We start from the raw sequence: 24,277 nt of genomic DNA, 5'->3' as shown, positions 1-24,277 counted from the left end.
GAGAGACAGAGCATGAGCAGGGGAGGGGCAGAGAGAGAAGGAGACACAGAATCTGAAACAGGCTCCAGGCTCTGAGCTGTCAGCACAGAGCCCAACGCGGGGCTCGAACTCAAAGACTATGAAAACATTACCTGAGCTGAAGTCAGATGCTTAACTGACTGAGCCACCAAGGTGCCCCTATCCTAATATTTTTAGAAGGGCAAGCCCCAAGACTCAGGTTAAATAACTTGCACCACGTGACACATATTGTAAATGACAGAGCTGGGATTCAAACCCAGATTCCATGTGCTCAAATGCCAGACTATTTCTGATCTGCACTATTGCCTCTCACTGTGAACTAACTTACATGGGATTCTCCTTCTAACCATATGGCCTAGTGAAGGAGGAAAATAGATTCTGGGTCCAGGTGACCCTAGGGTTTTAGACCTCTCCCTCATACGGTGGCCCTTAAGGACTTTCCTAGGAAACAGCCAATCAGCATCTCCTTTGCAGCCCCACAGCAATTTGCTCACATTGTACTACTGTCACAAAGATGTATATCAGGATCACCTGTTATCAGATTTCTCGACAGGTTGGGCCTTGATTTATTCATTTTAGTGTCTTCAGCTCCTGGCATTATACCCACACACTGTAGACGCTCAAATAATGAATCTAACTAACAATGAACTAACTTGAATTACCCCTAGAATGCTCCAGAAGCAGGTGTAACTGTGATAGATGATTCAAGAATTTTGGGAACTAGTAGAGTTTTAGAGGTTCTCATCCAAGGTTAGCCAGCTGTTTGGGGCACTTTAATTTCTTTGAGCCTTGGTTTTCTCATCTATAAATTCTCATCTCAGAGTGTTGTCATGAGAATTAAAGGAAGAAGCTATATAAGTCACCCAGTGCAATGTCCAGCACACATTGGGTACTCAATCAAGTGAGTACTCCTTTTCTCCCACCTTCACTCTGAATGCTCAGTTGGGGGGTGCCCTTGGAGGGTAGAAGTCCTTTAGAATCCCAGTAATTCCAGGTATTTAGAGGTTCCTTGGGTCTCTGTTATCCTTTGGCTGTAAGGTCAGTAGCCTGAAGCCATTAATGATTCACTTTTCAGTCTTAATAAACTAATAGGTCCCCCCACCACTCAAATTCTCTAGTAACACAAACAAAGGAACAATTTCTTCCATGGATTTGAGAGATGCCAACATGCAAACTGGATAGCTCAGGTCCAACTGCACACTTTGTTTTCCTCCTTCATGGCAGGATGGATTTTGGCCTGAATCATCTGAATAACTGCCTTTGTCTCCAAGTTGAAGTTGCCTAAAACACATCTTTCATTTTGCGTATATAGACAGTACACAAAAAGACATTATTTTAACCTCCTGGCGGGGGGGGGGGGGGGGATAAAAAACAGAGAATCTAAGACAATATCACACAGTTCCTCCAGAGTAAATCTGAAAGATGGTCTCCAGGTCTCCAATCTTTCCATCCTCTCAGCACATAATGGAAGTAGTGAGTGCTGCTAAAAGTATCTAGGTTTTAAATAGAAATAAGGTTTGCAGTTGTGCATTTCTTCCCTTTTGCATAAAAAAACAATGGTGCTGATGTAATAAGTTAATCACATGGTAAGAATTTTTATGGTGCCCATTCCCCAAATGTCAGATATGCTCATGTTTTAAAACCTTAGCATTTTGTACTTAGATAAAACAGAAAAACAAAACAGTCAGAACCTCTGTTTTTCTTTGCCAAGTGAGAGTGATGTGACTGAGAAGTCATAAGTTCATTCATTCATTCATTCATTCATTCAAGTTTCTCAGACTCCTCCTCTCCACAGGGTGCTATGCTCTCCCAGGCTCCAATCAGACAAGCTTCCTGGAGGAGGTAATGCAGTGAGGCTCCCTGAGGGGACTAGCACTGATGGGGTAAAGAAGCTGAGGGGAAAGAAATGGAAATGACAATATCTGCCTAAGTCACAAGAATTATTTTAAGAATTATGTGAGATAACGTAGAAGGCACTACTTTAAAAACAGTGGACTAGGGGCGCCTGGGTGGCTCAGTCGGTTAAGCGTCCAACTCTTGATTTCAGCTCAGGCCATGATCTCACAGTTCGTGAGTTCAAGCCCCATATCGGGCTTTGTGCTTGCAGTGTGGAGCCTGCTTGGGATTCATTCTCTCTCTCTCTCTCTCTCTCTCTCTCTCTCTCTCTCTCTCTCTCTCCTCTCTCTCTCTCTCTCTCCCTCCCCCCTCATAAATGAATGAATGAATGAATAAATAAATAAATAAATAAATAAATAAATAAATAAATAAAATAGTGGACTATACAAACATATTAACACAATCCAATAAGGAAGGAGAAACAAGATTGAGATCAGCATAAAGCTGTAAATACTATGCACCAAATTCACAGATGAGACACAGGTCTTCATGAGGCTGCAGAGCAAAAAGTCACTCCATGCCTTTGTAGCTGGAAAATAACTCTTGTCAGAGCTGGGGCTACAGTGAACACTTCCATTTGTCCTCATCTTTTACCCTTTGGGTCAAATGGCTAGAGAATCCCTATTTGTGCATGTTAGCTACTAATTTTGTATAGGAGGCTACAGGAAGGAAATGGAAGTCTGCAAGTTATCTGCAGAGTTCAGTCGACAGCTGAATGTCTCTCACCCCATCCTGAGTAACTGGAAGAATTCTCAGCACACCAAATTCTGTTCTAACCTAAGTACTGACTGCTCTTGATGGGAGGGTATTTCCTAATTCTGAAGTCCTGTGGAAAGAACTAGACACCAAGCTAGGAGGTAGACCTCAGATCCATTCTTACTCTGGGACTCTAAATAAGTCCCTAAAATTACCTCTGGTGGGATCAACCCTCCAGTACGTAAAATGGGGGGAAAATACCCATACCTACTTGCCTCAGCAAATCATAGAGTTATAGTGAAAACGTCAGGATAACACATGTTAACACAAATGACTAAAGTGCTATACAAATGCAAAGTATTTTCTTAAGGCCCTATAGTAGCTGTTTTAGGGCAGAATAACACATGTAATTATCAGTCAAACAAAATTCCAAAACAAAAATCTAACAGGTGCTCTAGAGATGGTAAAGAACCAGGACAGGATCCCTTCACTGCAGGACAGGCATCAAGTTGCAGAGAACAATGAGCAAGCCCAAACAAGCTCACACACAACAGGAGCATCCAGTGATGAAGGCTGAATGCTCAGTCCCCAACTTAGGAAATGCAGAATTTCAGAGGAAAGGGAAATGGTCAGTCAGGTCAGGGGTAAATGGCAAGGCAAGAAGTAGAGAAAAAAGCCACTCCCAGTAAGAGACAGCATGTCAGCCCACAATAGGAGAACTAAAGTTCTCCAAGGCCACATTTCATGGATGTACCACAGATGTTTGCTGGGTGACTAAGCAGATAAAAGTGTGGCATGAGCAAGGGGAAGGGGTGAAACAGCATACTGGGTGGTCTTTCTGGCAGGTGCCAGGAGTGTTTAGTCCTTGATAAGTTACTACAGCTTATGATGGCTTTATCTTTAGGCAAGTGAGTGGCTATTGCTATAGAGGCAGGAATGCACTCATGGACAGTGGCAGGACAACTATTCTTAGGCTGTTCGTGCCTTAAACAAAGGCTTGTGGAACTGGCTGGCTCAGTCAGAAGAACATATGACTCTTGATCTCAGGGTCGTGAGTTCAAGCCCCACAATGGGTGTAGAGATTACTAAAAAAAAAATAATAATAATAAAGTAAATTTTTTTAAAAAGGCTTTCTAGGTGCCTGGTGGCTCAATCAGTTAAGCGTCCAAGTTTGGCTCAGGTCATGATTTCACAGCTCATGAGTTCGAGCCCCACGTCGGAGCCTGGAGCCTGCTTCGGATTCTGTGTCTCCCTCTCTCTCTGCCCCTCCCCCACTCATGCTCTGTCTCTCTCAGTCTCTCAAAAATAAATTAACGTTTTTTTAAAAAAAGGCTCTCAAGCCTCCAAGGACGAAAGAGATCTTAGTCACCAGTGGGACAGAGATCTGCATCAGCAGGTACAGCTGAGGCATGGACACAACTATAGGAAAAAGTCTTTCTGAATGCAAGTCTTTGTTATACTTGCTGTGTTTTGTCTATTAATTTACCTGGATTATAGTAGGTTCAACAAGAGTAGTAAGATAGGTGGGACTTCAGGACAGTGTGAAGAGCTCAGTGGACTCACACCCCAGTTACAAAGAAAATCGATAAAAATATAAAACACAACCATTTACATTTCTGGAAAGCAGGGTGCCTGGGTGGCTCAGTCAGTTAAGCACATGACTCTTGATTTTGGCTCAGGTCATGATCTCACATTTCATGAGTTTGAGCCCCATGTTGGGCTCTGCACTGGCAGCTTGGAACCTGGCTGGGATTCTCTCTCTCCCTCTCTCTCTTCCCCTCCCCTGCTCACACTTTTTTTCCTCTCCCTCTCTCTCTCTCTCAAAATAAGTAAACATTAAAAAAAATATTTTAAAGTTCTAGAAAGCAAATGATCTAAGATAACACAGCAAATTGAGAAGCATTTATTCAAGAAAAATCTAATAAATAAAATCTAATAAATTTAGAACATCAGGAGTCTGTGGCATTTGCACTAGAACCCACTTTCCTACCTCCCCTTTAAACTCTCCCTGCCATTGGAGCGCCTGGGTGGCTCAGTCGGTTAAGCATCCGACTTCGGCTTAGGTCATGATCTCACAGTTCGTGGGTTCGAGCCCCACATTGGGCTCTGTGCTGATGGCTCAGAGCCTGAAGCCTGCTTCAGATTCTGTCTCCCTTTCTCTCTGCTCCTCCCCTGCTCATGCTCTCTCTCAAAAAATAAAATAAACGTTAAAAAAATTTAAACTCTCCCTGCCAGCTCCATGTTATAGAAGCTCTAACTCCTAGAAAGTGCATCCAAGAAGATGGGGGCTCCCTTTACCCACCACTCTCAGTTTTAGGGCTATAGTTTCACCCCAAGAAGGGTGGGTCACAGGCATCTCTCATCTGCCTCCACCATCCACCCACCAGCTCCGTATTATAGAAGCTCTATTTCATGGCAGAGATCAGGGCTTCCTTCCCCCTCCCACCTCCACTCAGTGATGAGAAATGAGAAGGCAAACTGACACTCCCCAAACCCCCTAACCACCCTAGGCAGGATATATATGACACTCCTCAGGCATTCCCAGCTGCCCAAGAACAAAGGAAAGGGAAAAACCAATGGTTAACTGATAGCGATCACAGTCATACAGGACATGAGTCTCCATCAGTTTACAAATGTCTTCGTAAATTACAAGAAAACAGAAATCTTATCAATAGCCTAATCTCTAAAAACCTATAGACTCAGTTTTCTGGAGCCCCAACATCACCCTCCCCTCCATAGTGATGTAGAGGACAAAGGTGAGAAGGAAATGGTAGGTAAAATTAAATTTCTTTGGAGCTCCTGGGTGGCTCAGTCTGTTGGGTGACCAACTCTTGATCTCGGTTCAGGTCATGATCCCACGGGTTTGTGGGATTGAGCCCCGCAGTGGGCTCTGTGCTGACAGGGAGGAACCTGCTTGGTATTCTGTCTCTCCCTCTCTGCCCCTCCCCCACTCATGCTCATTCTCATGCTCATGCTCTCCCTCTCTCTCAAAATAAATAAATAAACTTAAAAAAATAAATTTCTGGGGCACTTAGAAGGCTCAGTTAAGCATCCGACTTTGGCTCAGGTCATGATCTTGTGGTTCGTGAGTTCAAGCCCCGTGTCAGTCTCTGTGCTGACAGCTCAGAGCCTAGAGCCTGCTTCAGATTCTGTGCCTCCCTCTCTCTTTTTGCCGCTGCCCTGCTCTTGCTCTTTCTCTTTCTCACTCTCTCTCAAAAATAAATAAACATTAGGGGCGCCTGGGTGGCTTAGTCAGTTGGGCCTCCCACTTCAGCTCAGGTCATGAATTCACAGTTCGTGGGTTTGAGCCCCACGTCAGGCTCTGTGCTGACAGTTCAGAGCCTGGAGCCTGCTTTGGAGTCCGTGTCTCCCTCTCTCTCTGTTCCTCCCCCACTCGCTCAGTCTCTCTCTCTCTCTGTCTCTCTCTCTCTCTCTCTAATAAATAAAGATTTTAAAAACTAAAAATAAATAAACATTAAAAAATAATTAAAAAATTAAATTTCCTTATAACCTGCAGCCCATTGACAAATACCTGAGGCAAATACAGTGTATAACATTTCTCCAGGAACACCCTACTGTCTTTTTTTTTTTAATGTTTATTTATATTTGAGAAAGAACCAGCAGGGAAGGGGCAGAGAGAGAGAAGGAGACAGAATCTGAAGCAGGCTCCAGGCTCTGAGCTGTCAGCACAGAGCCCAGTGCAGGGCCCAGTGCATGGCTAGAGCTCACAAACCTTGAGATCATGACCTGAGCTGAAGTCGGATGCTTAACCCACTGAGCCACCCAGGCACTCCACCCCCTACTGTCTTACTGTAAATGCCTTACTAGAGGGAAAACAACCTTAGCTTGACAATAGCAAGGACTCCAGTATGTTATGAGTCCTCCTTAGCATATGAAAGTCCTTCTGGAGGCCTCCTTTTTGCCTTTACCTCACCCAACTCCATAGAATATAACCAGTCACTCTTCCTAACTCCAGTGCAGCTCTTTCTGCCCATGGGTCCTGCCCCCGTGCTTTAATAAAATCACCTTTTTGCACTTGAAGACATCTTCAAGAATTCTTTCTTGGCCATCAGCTACAGCCCCCCCCCCAACACTCCCAAACCCCACCAATGGTGTGGAGGAGGCTGTACCCCAAATGAGGCAATACTGGAGATCCAATAGCAACCCCCACCCTCAGATCCTACTCATAGTGATGGGGTTTTGGGGTGATGGTGGGGCTCAAGGAGTTCAGAGCTGACGGCCAAGAAAGCATTCTTGAAGATGTCTTTGGTGCAAAAAGGTAATTTTATCAAAGCACAGGGACAGGACCCATGGGCAGAAAAGACCTGCACTAGGTTGTGAGGAGTGGCTAGTTATATATCCTCAGGTTGGAAGGGGTTTAGGGATAGATTAAGTCTCTAAGGAATCTTGGAAGCCAGATTTCCAGGACCTTGAGGGGCTAGCTGTTGTTAGGAAAACAAGTCATTTATTACCATTTAGTAAAACCTCAGTCATGAGACCCTTCAGATATATATCAGGGGGCCATAAGCTTGGAGTATGATTGCTAGCATATATTTTGGGGGAGTTGAGATAAAGGAAATTTCCAAAGGAATTTTTATATGTTACAGTAGACTTACAGGACCCTGGGAGGTCGGGATAATGTTAAGCCAAGATTCCCTTTTGCCCCTAGAAAAGTGTCATCATCAAGGCAGCCAAGCTCCTAGAGGGAGGTCACTTTGCCAGTTTCAAGGACTTGTTAATGGGCTGTAAGCAGTAAGGGAATTTAATTTTTTTATTTGCCTTAGTTGCCCACATCACCATGGCAAGCACTTAAACCCCTTTCCTTTGTTCTTGGGTAGCCAGGAGTGTGCGAGGAATACCACATATTCCAGGAGGTGCCCTTAGCCTGTACTTTGCCCTCAGCTTGCTTGTGCTCCCTCATCAATACGGTGGTGGTTCTATGTGGGGAGAGGCAAGCAGAAAAGTTAGGAGCTACAGTCCCATTCAGCTTCTACTTTCAGGACACAGGTGTCACTCCAGGAGAAACAGGCCACCATCCCTGTCCCCAGCCCTATCTTCAATGTAAGAGCACAGAATTTCTACCCATGGGGAGAGGCAAGTCTAGAGGACTGATACCTCCATAGCCCTGCTGAGGGGCTGATTTTAATTAGAACAGAATGTGGTGTATAGGAAGCTAGAAAATCTACCCTAAAATATGCCTTTTAGTATATTAGGTTTGTATATTTTGAGCTGCCTATTTTGAGAAACAGCAGACACATGGAAGGTCTGGAAACAGTAGAAGTTACCCTTTGGTGAGGGACATTTACATTTATAAAGAAAATCTCTATTTGTAAGGGTGTCTCTCTGTATTAGGAAGAGAAGGATGACTCTAAATCACAAGAGACTCATCAGTGGAGAAGGCACTGACTTAAATCTGCATAACAAACCATATCCTTGTTTACCATGATTTTCCTGGCCTCCCTACACCTTTCTTTCATCTTTAATTGACGATGGTATTTAGGCCTAAATTCTAAGCCATCTCTGGGAGTTACTCAATTTTCCCTGGGTATCTCCCAGGTATACCTGAGGTATACATGTTAATAAACTTCTGTTTGTTTTTCTCTTGTTTATCTGTCTCTTTCTTAATGTTCATTTATTTTTTTTTAATTTTTTTAATGTTTATTTATTATTGACAGAGAGAGAGCATGAGCAGGGGAGGGGCCGAGAGACGGGGAGACACACAATGTGAAGCAGGCTCCAGGCTCCGAACTGTCAGCACAGAGCCTGATGTGGGGTTCAAACTCACGGACTGTGAGATCATGACCTGAGCCGAAGTCGGATGCTCAACCGACTGAGTCACCCAGGTACCCCAATGTTCATTTATTTTTGAGAGAGACACACACAGTGCGAGTGGGGGAGAAACAGAGAGAGAAGGAGACACAAAATACAAAGCAAGAACTCCAGGCTCTGAGCTGTCAGCACAGAGCCCAACACGGGGCTCAAATTCACAAACCGTGAGATCATGACCTGAGCCGAAGTTGGACACTCAACAGACTGAGCCACCCAGGCGCCCCTAAATGTATTTTATGATGGGGGACTTAACGAAGATTTTAAAGGGTGTAATGAAAATATTTTCCTCCCCAATAGGAGTAACTCCTGTCTTCAGGTGTAGTCAAAAACAGTAACAATCTTACTGTCAGACAATTAAGAGAAGGCTAATAGTTTCATGAAACCAGTACCAAAAGACAAAACATCAAATCACCCAGAAGTTTAACAGTAAGAACCAGGGAAATGGACAGCTCAAAAGTACCCTGTTAAGACCATACTTCTCCCTGGATGTCAGGAGGCTGTGTACATTTGGCAGACTGCACCCACTAAAAAGCAACTGCAGCATGCACTTGAGAACTACTAGTCTCTACTAGAACACATGGCAAAAAGCAATCCCCACATCACTCACAGATCCATCAGCAAAGAGGAGGAAAAAGTTTTCCTCAATCTTCTTAGAGTCCCTGGTGGGATCTGAAAATTAGACTGACAAAGACAAATTAACAGAAGAAACACAAATGTATTTAATATAAGTTTTACATGACACAGGGCCTTCATAAGGAAATGAAAATCCAAAGAAATTATTAAACCTGAGTACTTTTATGCACAGTACTTGATGAAAAGAGATGAAAAGGGAACAGCCATGGAAGAACATGGTAGGTCAAGGAGTATGGGGTAAGTAAACTGGGGGAAAATTAGTGCTGCAGGACTTTTTATCTTCATACCTTGGATTCCTTGTCTCAACGCTTCGAAGAATGAAGAGGTGGACACAGAATGAACAGCAGGCAAAGTTTATTAGAGCATAAGATTAGAAAGGAAGAATAGTAGGAAAGCTCTCTTTACAGAGAGGGGGCATTTGAAAGTGAATGCCCTTGGCTATAGGTAAGGGTCCTTGTTTTATAAGGTTCTGGTCAGCCCTCCCCCTACCCTTCCCCCTTGTTCCTTCTCAGGTCCCATCCCTATTGGCTTCATAGCTCTAGGTGCTGGGTTGTCCATTCCTGATTGGCTCCTTTCCATTGTATGAGGGGTGGTCTATGGTCATACTATTCCTTGCAGAGCATATGTTTGATGGTCTACTTATTTCTAGTCAGGTCTTTTGTTCCTGAAGAGAACCTGAGGTGGAGTAGGTGGTGTCTGTGACATTCTTAAGAGGAACCTTACACTTGAGGGGGTTTGCTGTGGTCAGAGGCTCCCAGCGTTGTTCCAAAATATGTGTTTTTCCCCACCCAGTTACCTCTGGTCCTAACCTTTCCCTCTCTGCCTATTTTATGCTATCTTTTCCCTATCATATTAGCAAGGCTTGTTCAGATTCTTCTCAACATCCCTTTGTCTTCAGAGATAAGGATGATACTTTCCTCTGAGTATAGGGCAGGCACCTCTCACATGAGAGTCTTATGACCTGCTTCAGGGGAAAAATATACGGGGAAGGTCAGAGTGACCTTTCTGCTTCTGCCATTTTCTCAAATTCCTTCAATTTCAAATATTCTGTTGGGAAAATAAATAAAGTTTTACACCATAAGATGGCCGATGGCACTAAAACAAGCTCTGGTCTCTAGCTTAGAGACCCCTCTTCGGGTTCTTCTTGCCCTGTTTGCCAAGTGTGCGAAAACCCGCCACAGATATGGAAGCTGACAACTATAAAATACCCTTCCCCCCTTCATTCGGAGCTCAGATCTTTGGAGAAACGGTCTCCTCTGAGCCCACCAGTGTTAAATACATCTCCGATCCACCAAGATCTCCGAGTTCCACTTGGTTTTTCCACCAGCATTCCAGCCTGGTTCCATAACAATTCAACATGCTAAGGTACCACTTTGGAGTAGCATGTCCTGATCCCCATCACTGGTTCAAGGAACATAAGCACAACCTCTAAATAATTATTGATTGAATATTAAGCTACATTGACCTGGGGTAACTTCTAGGAAGCTAGGCTTAAAAATAAAAACAAGGGGAAAAAAACTGAGCATTGACATGAGAGACTGCACACTGTAAGGAAAATCTACTTTATAGAATTAGTCCAGGCAAGACATTAAACAAATAAGCTAAAAGAAAACAACACCACGAAAAAGCCTCAGAGGGAATGTGAAGCTCATTAGAATCCATAGTTGTTATGATATGTTATCTGAAATGCCTACTGCTCAACAGAAAGTTATGAGACATGCAAAGAAACAGGAGAGTGTGATTCTTGTACAGTTTTTTTTTTAAACAGGCAGCAGAAACCAACTTAAGGGGACCCAGATGTGGGAGTCAGCAGACAAAGACTGCAAAGTAGCTATTATAAATATGTTCACAGGGGCACCTAGGTGGCTCAGTTGGTTGAGCGTCTGATTTCAGCTCAGGTCATGATCTCATGATCCATGAGTTCGAGCCCTGAGTCTTCATCAAATAAAGAACATCAATTAAGAGAGAAATTACTTTTAAAAATTGAAATTCTGGAGTTGAAAAGTAAAAAACTGAAATTTTAAAAAATCACCAGAGGGGCTCAAAGTAGATTTGAGCAGGCAGAAAAAAAAAGAATTAGTGAACTTGAGGATAGATCATTTTAGATTATTCAATGTGAAGAACAGGGATGATAAAAAGATGAGGAAAAATGCGCATAGCTCACAGACCTATGGGATACAATGAAGTACACCAATATATATATAATGGAGGTATCAGAAGGAGAGGAAAGGGAGAAATGAACAGAAAAATTATTTGGAGAAATAACCACTGGGGGCACCCGGGTGGCTCAGTAAGTCGAATATCTGACTCTTGGTTTCAGCTAGGGTCATGGTCCCTGGGTGACGGGATCGAGCCTTGCATCAGGCTCCATGCTCAGCATGGAGCCTGCTTGAGGTTCTCTCTTTCTTTCTCTCCCTCTGCCCCTCTTCCCAGCTTGTGCACTCTCTCCCTCTCTCTAAAATTAAAAAAATATTAAAGAAAAAAGAAATAACCACTGAAAATTTCCTAAATAGGTAACAAACCATTAATCTACAAATCCAAAAACCTCAACAGACTACATGTAAAAAATGCAAAGAAATCCCTACCTAGACATAGCATAATAAAAATGTTGACAGCCAAAGACAAAGAGAAAATCTTGAAATCAGCAAAAGAAAAATAAATGCACTCCATTCTCTTGAAACTGCATTATTTCTCACTGATCTCAATTCATCCAATTTTGGGTAGCTCTGAAGCTGGGGCTCCACACTAGCTGAAATATATGAATTTACTCCTGGATTGTGTTTTGTAGTTCCTTCTGAGATAGCATCTGCTATGGACATGCTAGAGTTTTGCTGCAGCCCTTCCACCAATTGCTGCCGCCCTTCCACCAATTGCTGCCCTTTATGGTAACTTGACCCTTTATGTAACTTGGAGCAAGTTACTTATTAGCCTCTCTGAGCTCACTTTCCAAATCTCTAAATGGACTTCACATCCCCACTTTATTATTATTGTAAGAATTAGAAACAATATATGTGCTGTGTCCTGACTATGAGAGTTACTGCAGAAATGATGCTAGATGATCTTGGAAAAGAGTGGTTAATATGTGGTCAAGTTTTGTGTGATGATCCAGGAGATGAATGCCAACAGAGAAAATGCCAACCTTAGGAAGTGCAGGAGCACAGGAGTACAAACCACTGACTAAGTGAGCACCACACACTCATGGCCTCCAAAGGCATAGCAGCACCTAGAGGCATGGGTTGTGATAATTTATTCATAACAATGGCTTTTGGCACTGCTTTGCTCTGGCCCAGGCACTATACTTAGGTCCTCCATTGGTGTAAGTAAGCCATCTCCATACCTTCCCAATAAACCTAGTTGATAGGTATAATGATGTTTTACAAGTAAAAATGACACTGAAGTTCAGAAGCATGAATTAACCTACATAAAGTCACATAAGACATAATAGGCAAAGCTAGACTGTAAGTTCAGAGCACTTTACTGGCAAAAAAGAGCTCTTTCCCCATACCCTGCTGCCACTTGGATTCATTCATTTATCCTGTATATATTGAATACCTCCTGGATGCCAAACATTTGGGCTATCAGGACTAGACTTTGCATTCATTTGGACATTTTCATGTAAAATTAGGCTTTGGCTTTAGCTAGGTATTATGTGTGTTGATTTTTCTCTTGGTTCAGTTTGGGTTATACCCCTAGGAATCATTAGCACACAATCTTCCAAGGAGCAGAACTCAGATTGCTTCTTGGTTGTCTGGGACCCACTCTTGAGTTAACCTCCTAAGATGCCAGAGCTTCCAGTATTAAGTGGTAGTTGAAGTTCTCAGAGCAGCCTTTCACATGGATTGAACCCAAAGACTATACCGTGGGGTGGCATTCAGGGCCTCAGAGGGGTTCTGTGCCCCTCCAAAGGGTGAATTCTCCCATTTTGGGTTGGTGTTTTTCATAATTCAGCAAAGAAAAATATGTGAGACACATAGAAAAGCCCTTAGGTAAATACTGGGTCCTATCTAGATTCATTCTTACTTTACTAGATGTAGGCCCTCAAAGAGTTCAGAGACTTCACACACTTATCAAAGACACCCAAATCCCTCAACTTAAACACTAGGACATACCTTAAGAGTTCAGAGACATCACACCTTGAAAACATAACTCCAAACATATCAGATTCAAACCTTGGGATAGACACTTAAAGAATTCAAAGACCTCATGCCAACAAGACAGACCCCCAACTACCTAAGACTCAAACCTGAGGACATAAACCCTCAATGAATTCACAGACCTCATACCCTGAACACAAGCACCTACATATCTCAGAGTAAAATATTGAGAAACAGAACACTACAGAGGGCAGAGATATCATACCTTGAAAACTGACCCCAAAATAACTCAGACTCAAACCTTGGAACAGGCTATCAAAAGATTTAGAAATCCCATACCTTGAACAAGACCCCAAATATCTCAGACTCAAAGTTTAGGATACACACTCTCAAGGAGTTCAAAGACCTCAGACCTTGAAGACGATCCCAAAAATCTCAGATTAATATTGAAAACAAAAAGGCGGGGCGCCTGGGTGGCTCAGTCGGTTAAGTGTCCGACTTCGGCTCAGGTCATGATCTTGCAGTTCGTGAGTTCAGGCCCCGCATCGGGCTCTGTGCTGACAGCTCAGAGCCTGGAGCCTGTTTCAGATTCTGTGTCTCCCTCTCTCTCTGGCCCTTCCCCTCTCGAGCTCTGTCTCTCTCACTCTCTCTCTCTCAAAAATAAATAAACATTTTTTTAAAAATTAAAAAAAAATAAAAATTTTAAAAATTTAAAAAAAAGAAAGAAAACAAAAAGGCAATGAAAGGGTTCAAAGACCACACATTCTGAACTCAGGCCCCAAATAGTTCAAACCCAACTTGAGACACAGAACCTCTAGAAGTTCAGAGGTCTCACACCTAATACTCAAACACTGAAAAAAAGATCACCAAGGCATTTAGGGAACACAAACCCTGAACTCAGAATTCCAAATATATCACACTCAATCTTGAGGACAAACATGCTCAGAGTTCAGAGATTTTACATACTAAATGAAGAACCTGAAATATTTCAGACTCAAAACAACAGAACGTTTTAGACCTCACGCCAAGAACATGAACTTCCAAACACCTCAGACTCAATATTTGAGACACGGACCCTAAAAGACTTCAGAGACCTTACATCCTCAACAACAAAAAAAATACCCAAACACCCTACATCGAAACTTTGTCACAGATCCTCAAGATCGGATATCTCAAACCCTGAACATAGACTGCAAACACCTCAGACTAAAACCATAGGACACAGACCAACAATGCATTCAGAGACCTTACACCAGTAACAAATAGGACTCCAAATACTTCAGACTCAAACACTGAGAAACACACTTACTGATTTCAGAGATCCTACATTAACCCACGTCTTTTGTTTTCTGTATTCTTATGATTTGACATCTGTATTCTTATGATTTGCTGACCCTGGAGGGACTGCCTCTCCCAAGGTTAGTCAAGTCCTAGAAACAATAAACAAGTTGCCTGAGAGAGCACTTTTCAAATATAAACGAACCAATCCACAGCCCATACCCCAGGCTCTCACACTGCAGACCACTATTCCTCTGCCCTAATCACCCAGGGCCAGGTACCAGACAACCAGAGACAGCCCCTATAAACAGAGTCCACTAAAACTATTCAAATTAGCCAAATCCAAAACTAATTACCCTGCCTAGCCTACTCCTTTCAGTGAAAACCACAATAGAAATTCTTGTTCACAATTTCCTCATCTCTGCCTCCTGACTAACCCTGGTGCTTCCCCATGTGGCACTGAATAGTTCAGCATTCCATCTTCTCTTGGGATATGTAAGTATAAAAAAATTATCTTCTCAATAACAGTCATTTCCTGATTTGTTGGCCTTACCATACCTGAATAATAACAAAACATGTATTAAAACAGAACTCATACCGTGACCAGATTTCACCAAATACATAAACCTCAAAACCTGATACACAGACCTCCAAAGAGTTCAGAGAGTTATAACTCTAAATATTGAACCTGAAATATCCCTGAATCAAACCATAGGGTGGACCCTGGAAGGCCTCACATTTGAACACAGTTCCCAAATATCTCTGAATGAATTCATGCAACACAGACCCTAGAAGAGTTCAGAAAATCCCAACCCTGGATGCAGACTCAGAATACCTCAGATTCAAAACTTAGAAAACAGACTCTTAAAAGACTCTTAAATACAGAGAACAAACTGAGGGTTGATGGGGGGAGGTGGGGAGAGGGTAAAATGGGTGATGGGCATTGAGGAGGGCACTCTTTAAGATGAGCACTGGGTGTTGTATATAAGCAATGAATCATAGGAATCTACCCCTGAAACCAAGAGCACACTGTATACACTGTATGTTAGCCAATTTGACAATAAATTATACCTAAAAAAAAAAAAAGAAAATAGACTCAAATACTTTAGATAACCCACATCCTCAACCTGGATCGCCAAATACCTCAGATGCAAACCTTGGAACAGATCCTTAAGGAGTTTATTTATCATGTACCATGAATTAAGATCCTCCTGTTAATTATGTTTCAAGCCTTGGGACACACATCCTCAAAGAATTTAGGGAAGTCAAACCCTGAACATAGACATCTAAATACCTTATAGTTAAACCTTGGAACACAGACCATCAAAGCATTTAGAAACCTTGCAACCTGAAAAAAATAAATAAATACCTCAGATTCAAACCTTGGGAGAAAGCCTCAAAGAGTTCAGAGACTTCTTCAACCCTGAACAAAGACCCCCAGATGCCTCAGACTCAAACCTTGGAACACAGAACCTTGTGCAGCTCAGGGACTTCACATCTAGAACAGAAACCTCAAATATATCAGACTCAAACCTTGGAAGAGAGCCTCCAAGTGTTTAGAGACCTCACTCCCTGAAAGCAGACCCCAAATACCTCAAACTCACACTTGGAACACAGACCTCAAGGCACCTGAGTGGCTCAGTTGGTTGAGCCTCCGACTTTGGCTCAGATCATGATCTCATGGTTCATGAGTTCGAGCCCCAAGTCGGGTTCTGTGCTGACAGCTCAGAGCCTGAAGCCTGCTTTGGATTCTGTGCCTCCCCCCACCTCTCTCTCTCTCTGCCCCTCCCCTGTTTGTAGTCTCTCTCTCAAAAAAATAAAAAAATAACATAACATAACATAACATAACATAACATAACATAAAATTTCAGAGACCTTACACCTTGAACACAGACCCACAGATACCTCAGACCCAAACCTTGTGACACAAACCCTCAAATATTCAAAGATTTCACACAATGAACACAAATGCTCAAGTACCTGAACTCCCACAATGGAACAGAGCCTCAAGAATTTGGAGACAGGAGGCTCTGAACACAGATTCTCAATTGCCTCAGACTCATATCTTGAAACACAGACCTTCAAAGATTTCAGACAGCACACAACCTGAACACAAACCCCACATACCTCAGATTCAAACTTTGGAGCACAGATACTGGGTGAGTTCAAGGACCTCACACTCTGACTTCAGACACCAAATACCTCACAACCAAATTTGGACAGACTCTCTAAAAGTTCTAAGACTTCAAGGGTGCTTAGGTGGCTCAGTCAGTTAAGCGTCTGACTTTGGCTCAGGTCATGATCTCATGGTTTTGGGTTCAAGCTCAGCATTGGGCTCTGTGCTGAAAAAAATTTTAATAAAAAATAAAAGTTCTAAGACTTCAGACCCTGAACCTAGACCTCCCAAATAAATCAGCCATAAATCATGGAACACTGACTAAAGAATTTCAGTGACCACATACACTGAATCCAAGCCTAATTATCTCAGATTCAAATCTTGGAACACAGACAATGAAAGCACTTTAAAATCTCACATCCTGGGGTGCCTGGGTGGCTCAGTCGGTTAAGCGTCCAACTTCAGCTCAGGTCATGATCTCGCGGTCCGGGAGTTCAAGCCCCACGTCAGGCTCTGGGCTGATGGCTCGGGGCCTGGAGCCTGCTTCCTATTCTGTGTCTCCCTCTCTCTCTGCCCCTCCCCCATTCATGCTCTGTCATGCTCTGTCTCTGTCTCAAAAATAAATAAAACGTTAAAAAAATTTTTTAAGGGCGCCTGGGTGGCGCAGTCGGTTAAGCGTCCGACTTCAGCCAGGTCACGATCTCGCGGTCCGTGAGTTCGAGCCCCGCGTCGGGCTCTGGGCTGATGGCTCAGAGCCTGGAGCCTGTTTCCGATTCTGTGTCTCCCTCTCTCTCTGCCCCTCCCCCGTTCATGCTCTGTCTCTCTCTGTCCCAAAAATAAATAAACGTTGAAAAAAAAAATTTAAAAAAAAATATTAAAAAAAAAATTTTTTTAATAAATAAAAGTCTTTAAAAAAAATCTCACATCCTAAAAAAATAAATAAAATAAAATAAAATCTCACATCCTGAAAAAGATTCTCTGAATACCTCAGAGTTATACCTTGGGACACAAACCCTCAAAGATTTCAGAGACTCCACACCTGAATACAGACCAAAAATACATAATACACAAACCTTGCAATATAGACCCTATGAAAGTGCTGACTAGCAGCATTACTCACAAGAACCAAAAACCAGCGGCTGGGGAAGGGGTAAATCGGGAATTAGTGTTCAATGGGTATAAAGTTTCAGTTTGGGAAGATGGAAAAGTTCTGGAGACCTGTTGCTCAACAGTGTGAATATCCTTAGTGAACTGTACACTTAAAAACGGTTGAGGGGCACCTGGGTGGCTCAGTCAGTTAAACATCCGACTTCAGCTCAGGTCATGATCTCATGGCTCATGAGTTCAAGCTGATAGCTCAGAGCCTGGAGCCTTCTTCAGATTCTGTGTCTCCCTCTATCTCTGCCTCTCCCCTGCTCACGCTCTGTCTCTCACTCTTTCAAAAATAAATAAACATTATTTTTTTTCAAATAGTTAAGATGATACATCCTATGTTATGTGTATTTTACCACAATTTAAAATATAGGGAGTGGGGATATTAACTGGATTATCTATCTGCATAGTATCTGCTCAATTGTTTATATTGGACCAACCTATAGCTTCTGAGTACACCTGTCAAATTGCTTAGCTACCTTTGTTCTCATTGCCCATGGAATGAGAGTTAGAAATTGCAAGGACACTAATGCGATTGTGGAAGATCATCTGTGTTACTGTCCCCTTCCTTAAAGGTAAAGAACAGTAAGTAGTGACAATGAGTAGACACAGACACAAGGATAAGCATTTGTGGAAAAGAGAGGATCTTCAATGATAGAATCTCTCCAGTTTAACAAAAAGAACCACGGGGAAATATCATTTCTATCATTTCTTCAATTGAACTCAAATTCCCTTCTGTATATGATCAAAATATATTACGTTACATATATAAATACCCAGAAATAATTACAATAATTGTTGTAATTATAATATTAATTACCATTGGAATTCACACATATATAGCACTTTACAATATTCAAAGCATTTTTGTGTGACTTTAGTTCATTTAATTCTTGCAACTCTAACAAGAAGAAAAGACTGAGCCAAACAACTTCTGGCTTAGGATCAGTGCTCATGTGGACATATCTGGCTCCTGGGGTCATCAGCTCTGCCTTGTGACCTCCAAAACATTGACCTCTGGTAACTGCCTGATTTGTCCTAATCTTCCATCTGCTCTTCTTGACACAGACGCCTTACACATTTGATTTACAGTCATGAGTCCTATAATCTATGATCTGTCACAAGGTTTTGCAAAATTTACTTAATAATCCATCTGGAGTCCATCTACTACCCTCAGGCCTTTATCATCTTTCATTGTACCACTATAACATCCCCCCAATAGTCTTTTTATCTCCATTTTAGTCCCTTGAATTAGTCAGCTTAATGGTGATAAAAAAGATGGTTCAAAGTGTTTAAATTGAAAGACTTGAATTAATGGACCATGCAAACCTTTAAACTTTAAACCCTTAAACTTGGTTGAAGGTTTTAACGGAGTTAAAGGAAGTTAAGGGTGCTGAGACACCTGGGGAGTAGCAACAGGGAGAAGCCATTACCATCCCTTGAGGTGAAGGGGCATGGGGAAGAAGAAGTCTTACTGGAATCCGTGAGAATTCAAGCAGAAGAGGTGCCAGTGGACAGGAGCTATGGCTGCAGGTAGAAAACCAGAGTCATTGACAGATGCACAGCCAGGGAGGGAGAGAGTTAGGGGGGCAGAATGGACAGATAAATACCTACAAACTCTCTCTCTAACCACACTCTGATCTGCTGGTGCCCACTTCTTCCCACCCATACCTACACACATGCATTGTCCAAAATCAAGCAGAAGTTAGAGGATATGGTGCTTGTAAAACATCTTCAAATTCATTTACAATCCCCTCATCAAGGGGTGGAGTCTAATTCTCCTCCACTTAAATATTTTTTGTTTATTTTAATCTATTTCTTTATTAGCTTTGCAATTAACAAAGGAAAAAAGGGTAATGACATAAAGAGCAATAAAAAATCTGTGACCTGTTGGTTTGGGATATGTACTTTAAGACTAGAATTGTTTTTACTCTTCATATAAAATGGTGAATATTATAAAACTGTAGAAATCAAACACAAGCTGTTTTTCTTTCATTAAAGATTGGGTCTTTTCTCCTGAAAACATGTAGGTCCCAAAGATACTGATATCAAGTTTACAAAATATCATACATTGATTCTGTTACCCCATTTATACAAAATTGCAAACAACTCTGTCTACATATATGTAGACTCAGAGTCACATATCTGGGATTGTATTCAGCAAAGTATAAAACAATGGTTTTCTTGGGAATGCAAGCTGGTGCAGCCACTCTGGAAAACAGTATGGAGGGTCCTCAAAAAACTAAAAATAGAACTACCCTACAACCCAGCAATTGCACTACTAGGCATTTATCCAAGGGATACAGGTGTGCTGTTTTGAAGGGACACATGCACCCCGATGTTTATAGCAGCACTATCAACAATAGCCAAAGTATGGAAAGAGCCCAAATGTCCATCAATGGATGAATGGATAAAGAAGATGTGGTATATATATACAATGGAGTATTACTCAGCAATCAAAAAGAATGAAATCTTGCCATTTGCAACTATGTGGATGGAACTGGAGGGTATAATGCTAAGTGAAATTAGTCAGAGAAAGACAAAAATCATATGACTTCACTCATATGAGGACTTTAAGAGACAAAACAGATGAACATAAGGGAAGGGAAACAAAAATAATATAAAAACAGGGATGGGGACAAAACAGAAGAGACTCATAAATATGGAAAACAAACTGAGGGTTACTGGAGGGGTTGTGGGAGGGGGTATGGGCTAAATGGGTAAGGGGCACTAAGGAATCTATTCCTGAAATCACTGTTGTACTATATGCTAACTAATTTGGATGTAAATTTTAAAAAATAATAAATAAATAAATAAATAAATAAATAAATAAATAAATAAATAAATAATTTTAAAAATGGAATCTCCCAAAAAGCCAGCATGGAAATAACCATGCACTTAATTTCTCAATAAATACTACTTGTCTGAAACTTGAAATGTGTCCTGAACCATTGTTGTTAACTCAAAAGAGCAAGGAAAATGGGTGAAAAGTGTTCTTTTTCACTTTAGTATCTCCAGTTTGGGAATGGTTGGTAAGAAAAAGGCATCAAAAATGACAGCTTTAAAAATACCAAAATTTAATTCAATAAAATGAACTTGCCAATGTAGCTGACCTAATACCCTAGGTAGCATAATGCCAGAGAGATGACAATAAGCTTTTATAACATAAGGATGTGTTTAAGGAAAAGGAAGAACCTCAGGCAGGAAGTAACTTATAGACTCTTAAAATCCCATCTGTTAAAAAGATTTTGACACTTGTTAACATGCTACAGAAGACTTTAGTCAGAACTATTGCAATAGGTATATCAATCAGGGAGGAAAAACTTTCCCTCTACTCTCTTAGCTTCAGTGTTTGGGAGACTGCAAATTAAACTGACAGTGAACAGTAGCAGAATATGCCATCCCAAAATATGCTATGTTGGCATAAGAATTCTTTTAAACTGAAGACATGTGAGAAGAAGCAGATACAAAAAAAGCTCTCTGCCCTCCCTCTGTCTACAAGTAGAACATAAATTTGTAAAGATGTTCCCCCTCTCCTCTCTATGAGGAAGGACAGAAGTTAATCACCAGAGACAACTCTCGACTTAACAGCCCAGAGAGAGCACCAGAAAAATCAACGCAAACATTTCTAACTAGCCCTTATCTTCCATTAGTTCTTCCATATATTTACCTTCTCATAATTTGCCACCCTTACAGACTCAAAGTCCTTTTCCTTTATCTTATCACGCCTCTAAAAAAATGTGTTGTTCTCTTGTCAAGATGCCATATAAGCCCAAGTTCAAACCACCCCTTTGAGTTAATCATCAATGAGTATTCTCCCATGTGTATTTCAAATGTACACATTAATAAACTTCTATTTGTTTTTCTCTTGTTAGTATGTCTTTTGTCAGTCAAATTTGCAGAGCCCCAGCCAATGAAACCAGGATGAGTAGAAGAAACAGATTTTGTTTTCCTCTCCTACAACAGATTATCAAGAGTAAAACAGATTTTTATTCTTGTGTGTACATCACAGAAAAATATAACTTAAGGAGGCATTTAAAATTTGGGGCTTATACACCATCTTGATAGGGGAAGGGTGCAGGATAAGGGTACTTACAGAAAAACAAGTGACTTTTTGGAAAGATAATAGGCCCTTAGGAGAACAGATAGGAGATACGGTAGTTTTATGACATCTGTTCAGGCATCCTGTGGAGACTTCTCATCTCCATTGATAAGAGCCAATCATCCCTGGTTGCTCCCAAGAAGGGGATTTATGACAGTTTAGTTCTTTTGGGAGGCTCTGCTTTTAGGCAGATAAGATATTTCAGGAACTCAGATGCCTTCCTCTCAAAACAATTTTTATGCCACAGTAGCTTATTCTGGACCCCTTCAAGTGTGTCGAGACTATCACCATAGAGGAGAAATATTGGGCTCAACTCCAAATATAACAAGGACAAGTGAAGATTTATAACCAGTGAGCCAAATGAGGGGTCAGTAGATGGAAAATTACTCAAAGGAAACATCATGGGTAGGGGGATTCTTGCTAAACTAACTCAACAGGATTCTTACTGAAAGAAAGCCAGAATGATCAGATATCAAGAGTGGGGATTCTCAGGGCACTCAGCTGACTCAATTGGTAGAGCATGCAACTCTTGATCTCAGGGTTGTAAGTTCGAACCCCATGATGGGTATAGAGATTACTTAAAAATAAAATCTTAAAAAAAAGAGGATTCTCTCTAAACTAACTTAGCAGGATTCTTGTTGCAACTGGACTAAGCAAACTGAAGACAGGGTCCAAAGAAAAGGCCTAATTGAAAAGAGGTCTCAGAGGAGCCTGACTAAAGTTTGGTCAAGGACAGAGTCTTTGTCACTTGTGAGCTCGAACTGAAGCTGACCATAGTATTTATTGGGTGTCATCTGAACACCAACGGTACTCTGTGACCATTGCCTAAATAGAGCCAAAGACACAAATGTGGCTTTTGAGCCTTCTGGCTTTATATTTGAGTTTCATGTTGCTTTTCCTGCTCTACTCACAAAAAAAGAAAGGAGAAATGTCATCTAACCAAAAATGACCCAGGTAACCTAAGATATGGGAGAAAATATTTACAAGTCCTATATCTGATAAGAGGTTAATATCCAAAATATATAAAGAACTCCTACAGCTTAATAACAAAAACCAAACAACCCAATGTAAAAATGGGCAGAAGAACAGATGTTTTTTTCAAGGAAGATATCCAAACAGCCAAGAGGTACATGCAAAGATGCTCAATATGAGTCATCAGGGAAATGCAAATCAAAACTAATGACCTATCACTTCACACCTGTTAGAATGGCTATCATCAAGATGAGATAACAAGTGTTTGCAAGGATGTGGCAAAAAGGGAACCCTCATGCACTGTTAGTGGGAATGTAAACTGGTACAGCCACTGTGAAAAATAGAATGGAGGTTCCTCAGAAAATTAAAAATAGAACTACTGTGGGGTGCCTGGGTGGCTCAGTTGGTTAAGTGTCCAACTTTGGCTCTGCACTGGGCTCTGTGCTGACAGCTCAGAGCCTGGAGCCTGCTTCAGATTCTGTGTCTCACTCTCTCTCTGCCCCTCCCCCACTCACACCCTGTCTCTCTCTCTTTCTCAAAAATGAATAAACATTAAAAAAAAAAAAAGAACAACTATATGATCCAGCAATCCCACTCCTAGGTGTATATCTGAAGGAAATGAAAACAGGACGTTGAAAAGATATCTGCACCTCCATGTTCATTGCAACATTATTCATAATAACCAATATATGGAAACAACCCAAGTGGCCATCAACAGATGAATGGATAAAAAAGATATGTTATATATATATATACAATGGAATATCATTCAGCCATGAGAAAGAAGAAAATCCTGCCATTTGCAACAACATGGATGGACCTTGAGGACATTATGCTAAGTGAGGTAAGTCAAAGAAAAGACAAGTACTCTATGATCTCAGTTATACGTGGAATCTAAAAAAGCCAAACTCATAGGAACAGAGAGTAGAATGGTGGTTACCAGGGCTGGGGTTGGGGGGAAGTGGGGAGAAATTGGTCAAAGGGTACAAAGCTGCAATTATGTAGGATAAATAAGTTCTGGAGATCTAATGCACTGCATAGTGATTATAGTCAACAATATTGCATTATATACTTCAAATTACCAAGAGACTGGATCTTAAATGTTGCCACCACAAAAAAAATGATAATTATGTGACATCATAGAGGCATTAGCTAATGCTACAGTAGTAATCACATTGCAATATATAAATGTACCAAATCAACACATTGCACATTTTAAACATATAATTATATGTCAATTATATCTCATTTAAAAAATGACTCAATGAGTATACATAAATATTCCTTCAAATCCCATAAATCATAATATTTCTGTGGGAATTCTATTATAGAAGGAAATATAAAGATCATTTTATAATAAAAAATTTTTTCATAAAAAAAGAGAATAAAGATTCTTGGCTATGATAGGGATCAGGACACAATACCCCAAAATATGGTACCTTGGCATATTGAATATTTCAAGCTGAAGGAGTTTGAAAAAAAAGCAGCAAA

The 24,277-nt window shown here is 41.2% G+C and overlaps 1 long non-coding RNA gene across 7 annotated transcripts in view; it reads right to left on the bottom strand.

The window, feature by feature from the left end:
- LOC125157747 (uncharacterized) overlaps positions 1–24,277 on the bottom strand; it is a 172,220-nt gene that overhangs the window by 107,892 nt on the left and 40,051 nt on the right. Inside the window, exon 2 of one of the 7 annotated variants that reach the window (XR_007149053.1) lies at positions 19,188–19,239. The exons of the other annotated variants lie outside the window; for them this stretch is intronic. This is a non-coding gene — a long non-coding RNA (uncharacterized LOC125157747). The remainder of the gene's footprint in view (positions 1–19,187; positions 19,240–24,277) is intronic. 7 annotated transcript variants of the gene reach the window in all.

Source organism: Prionailurus viverrinus, chromosome X (assembly GCF_022837055.1).
Source record: "Prionailurus viverrinus isolate Anna chromosome X, UM_Priviv_1.0, whole genome shotgun sequence".
Taxonomy (NCBI): domain Eukaryota; kingdom Metazoa; phylum Chordata; class Mammalia; order Carnivora; family Felidae; genus Prionailurus; species Prionailurus viverrinus.
The sequence above is the reverse complement of the archived record's forward strand: the minus strand, read 5'-3'. Positions and strand labels throughout refer to the sequence as shown.